Source organism: Triticum urartu, chromosome 6, assembly GCF_003073215.2.
Source record: "Triticum urartu cultivar G1812 chromosome 6, Tu2.1, whole genome shotgun sequence".
NCBI classification, from domain to species: Eukaryota; Viridiplantae; Streptophyta; class Magnoliopsida; order Poales; family Poaceae; genus Triticum; species Triticum urartu.
Genome location: NC_053027.1, coordinates 163,975,930 through 163,983,763, shown reverse-complemented (window position 1 = coordinate 163,983,763; position 7,834 = coordinate 163,975,930).

Genomic DNA, 7,834 nt, shown 5'->3' with positions numbered 1-7,834 from the left:
TCTGGGTTAGTTCCATTCAAATCATGCAAGTTAGAGTCCAAAACAAGTGCAAAAGAGTTTGGAAAAGTAGATATGATGGAGACGTATCATATAGCAGCACCAAAAGTTTGGCCATCCTCAAGAGGAACACGCTTCGCTCGTCCGAACTAATTCAGAAGGGGGCGTTGTTGTTGTCGTTGCAGAGGTGCAGCAGGTTGTGGTTGTGGAAGACACGTGAGCAATTCATTAAGCTTGTTATCCAACTTTGTTTCGAACAACTTCTCCATGCCATGTATCTTCTCCATGGCCTCTTCAAATCTGTTTAGCACATCTCCCACCTGGCCACTCATCATTTGCTGAAACTTATCATGCAACTCCTTGTTTGTCATGTTCTCCCAATCCAGCTTGTCAACTTGTGATCCTGGCATGGTTAGGAGCAATATAAACACACAAGAATATGATCCTACAGACTACTAGAAAGTGGTGGTGGTGGTGTGTCACAAAACCGTCAAGCAAATCTCAAATCCTTACCAGTTCTTACCCAGCAGTAGGTGGTGATCGGTAACCGATGTAATCAAAACTCCCAAAGCTTGGACAGAGCGATTGCCAGGTGGTGTCAAACGCACGATGTAGATGTATGTGGAGCTGGGAAGGCTTATGATATGGTAGCAAAAATGTTAGCAATAATCAATTCAGAGATGCAAAGTTGAATACAGTCCCAACAACGGTACTGTGCTGGTCCTAGGCTAGACCGTGCTAGAGACGCGAGCCTAGAACACTATCAAAAATCACGGCGCGACATGGAAACAAGGGAAAAGCTCACACTGGATTTGTTTTTGCGCTCTTTTTTTGTGCTCCTTTTTTTTGTCGAAAATCACTATAATGGCCAGTGTCTCAAAACTCTTTCCAAGTCAAACTAACAGGATAGGCACAAAAAGATTGACTATTTTTTTGGAAATCAGTGCAACGACGACCAAAAAGTGCGATAAAAAATCACTATGATGGCACGTGTTTCAAAAGACTCAAAAAGCCTAAAAACAGGATAGGGGGAAAATATTTTCACTCGCCGAAATTTTGGCCTAAAAACTGCCCGGGGTTCTCTAGACTCTTTTTTTACAAAACCTACTCAGGAAACGAAACACGAATCGGAAAATAGATGTATCTCGAAAACAAACATAATATGAAAAAAACTCAGATTGATGGTGGATATATTATGGTAAGATATGGCAGTGGTGGTGGTATATGGATACGGATTGGTGGTGGTATATGGATATAGATCGGTGGCTGATACATCTACAACGTATCTATAATTTTTGAATGTTCCATGCTATTATATTATCTGTTTTGGATGTTTTATACGCATTAATATGCTATTTCATATTATTTTTGGGACTAACCTATTGACCTAGAGCCCAGCACTAGTTTCTGTTTTTTCCTTGTTTTTGAGCTTCGCAGAAACGGAATACCAAACGGAGTCCAAATGGAATAAAACCTTTTGTGATGATTTTTCTTGGACCAGAAGACACCCAGGAGACTTGGAGTGCAAGTCAGAAGAGCCATGAGGCGACCACAAGGGTGGAGGGAGCGCCCAGGGGGGTAGGGCGCGGCCCCCTACCTTATGGGCCCCTCGGTGACCCCCCTAACCTAGATCTTCGTCCTATATATTCACATATATTCCCAAACCACCAGAAGCATCCACAAAAACACTTTTCCACCGGCGCAACCTTCTGTTCCCGTGAGACCCCATCTTGGGGCCTTTTCCGGCATCCTACCGGAGGGGGATTCGATCACGGAGGGCTTCTATATCAACTCTATTGCCCTTCCGATGAAGCGTGAGTAGTTTAACTCAGACCTACGGGTCCATAGCTAGTAGCTAGATGGCTTCTCTCTCTTTGATTCTCAATACCATGTTCTCCTCGATGTTCTTGGAGATCTATCCGATATAATCTTCTTTTGCGTTGTGTTTGTCGAGATCCAATGAATTGTGGATTTATGATCAGCTTATTTATGAATATTATTTGAATCTTCTCTGAATTATTTTATGCATGATTTGATATCTTTTTAATTCTCTTCAAACTATCGGTTTAGTTTGGCCAACTAGATTGGTTTTTCTTGCAATGGGAGAAGTGCTTAGCTTTGGGTTCAATCTTGTGGTGTCCTTTCCCAGTGACAGTAGGGGAAGCAAGGCACACATTGTATTGTTGCCACCAAGGATAAAAAGATGGGGTTTACATCATATTGCTTGAGTTTATTCGTCTACATCAGGTCATCTTTCTTAATGCATTACTCTGTTCTTCATGAACTTAATACTCTAGATGCAGGCAGGAGTCGGTCGATGTGTGGAGTAATAGTAGTAGATGCAGAATCGTTTCGGTCTACTTGACACAGACATGATGCCTATATTTCATAATCATTGCCTTAGATATCGTCATAACTTTGCACTTTTCTATCAATTACTCGACAGTAATTTGTTCACCCACTATATTATTTGCTATCTTGAGAGAAGCCTCTAGTGAAACCTATGGCCCCGGGTCTATTTTCCATCATATAAGTTTCTGATGTACTATTTTCCTTCATATTAGTTTCTGATCTACTATTTTGCAATCCTTTACTTTCTGATCTATAAACCAAAAAAACCCCAAAATATTTACTTTATATTTTGTTTAGTTTTATCTATCTCTATCAGATCTCACTTTTGCAAGTGACCGTGAAGGGATTGACGACCCCTTTATCGCGCTGGGTGCAAGTTGTTTGATTGTTTCTGCAGGAATTGGTGATTCGTCCGTTGTCTCCTACTGGATTGATACCTTGGTTCTCTAATTGAGGGAAATACTTATCTCTACTTTGCTGCATCACCCTTTCCTCTTTAAGGGAAAAACCAACGCAATCTCAAGAAGTAGTGGTGGCAGTTAAGCCGGTGGTGGTAGATGGCAGGGGTGATGATGATGGTGCGGTGGTGGCGTGACAACTTATGACCAGAACTCTAAACTCTAAAAGACTAGATGCTAAGACCAGCAACTTTACATGATGATGCAACCGCAAATTCAACAAAGCAAAAGACTAAAAAGACTATGCAAAGGCTCAGACTGGTTCAGATATGATGAACTAACCCTAATTTTTTTGTGGATTTTTCGTGGACTATAGGTATGAAAAACATACTCGATCTAAACTACGAAAAACTGTAAAATCTCACCGAGCAACCTGGAAATCTGATACCACTTGATAGAGGCGAAGGTGTCCCAATGTTTCGATGAGATAACTATCGTTTTCTGTGGAAGTCGACTTTGACGATCCGACTAGGAACGTGCGAAGACGTCACGTCTTAGCAATCGCTAAACCAACTTCCAAGGGGTTATTGACCACGTCGGAGCACGATCAACCTGACCACGAGGGTCTATTTCCTGCAAGCAAACGAAGAACAAGCAAGAAACTGAGATTGCAATCTGGATATTGCGAATATAAGATGAAAGCTTTATTGATCAAGATGAGGTTCTGTGGCGTCTTGATCTGGTCGTTGAACACAAATGAAGTACGTGAAGTTGCAGCTATGTCGAACTTTAAATCTAAACAAAACCCAAAGACTAAACGACGCCCAAAGGGCTGTATATATGGAGCAGGGGGGATTTTGTGTCCCCTTGTAGGAGGGGTTCGAAACCAACCCTAACTTTGTTTCCCCACACATACGAACTCTAAAAACAACCTATACTTAATTATTTCGAAATTACATGGGCCTGGCCAAAAAATAAGGTGGCGCGGCACCTAAAATAAGCTATGGACGAAAGTTATGAAGGGGCGTCTTGTATATTTCGTCCATGTCCTTGTAGGTCATCACAGAGGCTTCAAAGTGCTCAAATATGCACTAGAAATGCCATTCTAGATCCCTTCGCGTGCGCCTTCATCTCCATGCTTGATCCTGCTCCAGTGTTCATCACTCTTGTCCATGCTAGGCCCTTCACTAGTAATCAACACAACTGTATCCAATTTAGGCAACATCATATTCTCATGAACATTAAAATTGTCACAAAGAAATGAAAGTACCTGGTAATTCAATTGGCGTGCACGAGCTCTAGTAATTGGTTTAGTATGTGTAGCGGCAGGGGTTGTGGGTGTAACAATGGTATTGATGTCCTCATGAAATTCCAATGTACATGGAGACAGAAGTGAAATTTGAGGGCCACAAATATGTTGTATCGTGGATGTCCCCCTTTACATCATTGTTTTATGAAATGCACTAACGCTCCCGAAAGGTTGTTCTCAGAATATTTGTATATTTGTTACAACAAGTATGATTTGGTGTGAAGTTTGCCAATGTTGTGTGATGAACCTTGATGTTTAGTATTGAATTATTAGTAAGTGTTTAGTAACCTCCTGCTTTTTTGAGATGTTACTTTTGTAGCAAAGTTGTTTTTGGTATAACTTTAACCTATATTGGGCAGTTGCTGAAGGAAATATGCCCTAGAGGCAATAATTAAAGTTATTATTTATTTCCTTATATCATGATAAATGTTTATTATTCATGCTAGAATTGTATTAACCGGAAACATAATACATGTGTGAATACATAGACAAACAGAGTGTCACTAGTATGCCTCTACTTGACTAGCTCATTAATCAAAGATGGTTATGTTTCCTAACCATGAACAATGAGTTGTTATTTGATTAACGAGGTCACATCATTAGTTGAATGATCTGATTGACATGACCCATTCCATTAGCTTAGCACCCGATCGTTTAGTATGTTGCTACTGCTTTCTTCATGACTTATACATGTTCCTATGACTATGAGATTATGCAACTCCCGTTTACCGGAGGAACACTTTGGGTGCTACCAAACATCACAACGTAACTGGGTGATTATAAAGGAGCATTACAGGTGTCTCCAAAGGTAGATGTTGGGTTGGCGTATTTCGAGATTAGGATTTGTCACTCCGATTGTCGGAGAGGTATCTCTGGGCCCTCTCGGTAATACACATCACATAAGCCTTGCAAGCATTACAACTAATATGTTAGTTGTGAGATGATGTATTACGGAACGAGTAAAGAGACTTGCCAGTAACGAGATTGAACTAGGTATTGGATACCGACGATCGAATCTCGGGCAAGTAACATACCGATGACAAAGGGAACAACGTATGTTGTTATGCGGTCTGACTGATAAAGATCTTCGTAGAATATGTAGGAGCCAATATGGGCATCCAGGTCCCGCTATTGGTTATTGACCGGAGACATGTCTCGGTCATTTCTACATTGTTCTCGAACCCGTAGGGTCCGCACGCTTAAGGTTACGATGACAGTTATATTATGAGTTTATGCATTTTGATGTACCGAAGGTTGTTCGGAGTCCCGGATGTGATCACGGACATGACGAGGAGTCTTGAAATGGTCGAGATGTAAAGATTGATATATTGGAAGCCTATGTTTGGACATCGGAAGTGTTCCGGGTGAAATCGGGATTTTACCGGGTTACCGGGAGGTTGCCGGAACCCCCCGGGAGCCATATGGGCCTTCATGGGCCTTAGTGGAAAGGATAAAGGGGCAGCCCAAGGTGGCTGCGCCACTTCCCCCTCCCCTAGTCCTATTAGGACTAGGAGAAGGTGGCCGGCCCCCCTCTCCCTCTTTCCCCCTTTGGGGAATCCTAGTTGGAATAGGATTGGAGGGGAGTCCTACTCCCGGAAGGAGTAGGACTCCTCCTGCGCCTCCCTCCTTGGCCGGCCAGCCTCCCCCCTCTACTCCTTTATATACGGAGGCAGGGGACACCTCTAGACACACAAGTTGATCCACGTGATCTATTCCTTAGCCGTGTGCGGTGCCCCCTGCCACTATATACCTCGATAATACTGTAGCGGAGTTTAGGCGAAGCCCTGCTGCTGTAGTACATCAAGATCGTCACCACGCCGTCGTGCTGACGGAACTCTTCCCCGAAACTTTGCTGGATCGGAGTCCGGGGATCGTCATCGAGCTGAACGTGTGCTCGAACTCGGAGGTGCCGTAGTTTCGGTGCTTGATCGGTTGGATCGTGAAGACGTACGACTACTTCCTCTACGTTGTGTGATTGCTTCCGCAGTCGGTCTGCGTTGGTACGTAGACAACACTCTCCCCTCTCGTTGCTATGCATCACATGATCTTGCGTGTGCGTAGGAAAATTTTGAAATTACTACGAAACCCAACAGTGGTTTCAGAGCCTGGTTATTTATGTTGATGTTATATGCACGAGTAGAACACAAGTGAGTTGTGGACGATACAAGTCATACTGCCTACCAGCATGTCATACTTTGGTTCGGTGGTATTGTTGGACGAGACGACCCGGACCAACATTACGCGTACGCTTACGCGAGACCGGTTCTCCCGACGTGCTTTGCACACAAGTGGCTTGCGGGCGACTGTCTCTCCAACTTTAGTTGAACCAAGTATGGCTACGCCCGGTCCTTGCGAAGGTTAAAACGGAGTCTATTTGACAAACTATCGTTGTGGTTTTGATGCGTAGGTGAGATTGGTTCTTGCTTAAGCCCGTAGCAGCCACGTAAAACTTGCAACAACAAAGTAGAGGACGTCTAACTTGTTTTTGCAGGGCATGTTGTGATGTGATATGGTCAAAGCATGATGCTGAATTTTATTGTATGAGATGATCATGTTTTGTAACCGAGTTATCGACAACTGGCAGGAGCCATATGGTTGTCGCTTTATTGTATGCAATACAATCGCGATGTAATGCTTTACTTTATTACTAAACGGTAGTGATAGTCGTGGAAGCATAAGATTGGCGAGACGACAACGATGCTACGATGGAGATCAAGGTGTCGCGCCGGTGACGATGGTGATCATGACGGTGCTTTGGAGATGGAGATCACAAGCACAAGATGATGATGGCCATATCATATCACTTATATTGATTGCATGTGATGTTTATCTTTTTATGCATCTTATCTTGCTTTGATTGACGGTAGCATTATAAGATGATCTCTCACTAAATTATCAAGAAGTGTTCTCCCTGAGTATGCATCGTTGCGAAAGTTCTTCGTGCTGAGACACCACGTGATGATCGGGTGTGATAGGCTCTACGTTCAAATACAACGGGTGCAAAACAGTTGCACATGCAGAATACTCAGGTTATACTTGACGAGCCAAGCATATACAGATATGGCCTCGGAACACAGAGGCCGAAAGGTCGAGCGTGAATCATATAGTAGATATGATCAACATAATGATGTTCACCGATGAAACTACTCCATCTCACGTGATGATCGGACATGGTTTAGTTGATTTGGATCACGTGATCACTTAGAGGATTAGAGGGATGTCTATCTAAGTGGGAGTTCTTAAGTAATATGATTAAATTGAACTTAAATTTATCATGAACTTAGTCCTGGTAGTATTTTGCACATCATGTTGTAGATCAATAGCTCGCGTTGTTGCTTCCCTGTGTTTATTTTGATATGTTCCTAGAGAAAATTGTGTTGAAAGATGTTAGTAGCAAAGATGCGGATTGGATCCGTGATCTGAGGTTTATCCTCATTGCTGCACAGAAGAATTATGTCCTTGATGCACCGCTAGGTGACGGACCTATTGCAGGAGCAGATGCAGACGTTATGAACGTTTGGCTAGCTCAATATGATGACTACTTGATAGTTTAAGTGCACCATGCTTAAACGGCTTAGAATCGGGACTTCAAAGACGTTTTGAACGTCATGGACCATATGAGATGTTCCAGGAGTTGAAGCTAATATTTCAAGCAAATACCCGAGTTGAGAGATATGAAGTCTCCAACAAGTTCTATAGCTAAAAGATGGAGGAGAATCGCTCAACTAGTGAGCATGTGCTCAGATTGTCTGGGTACTACAATCGCTTGAATCAAGTG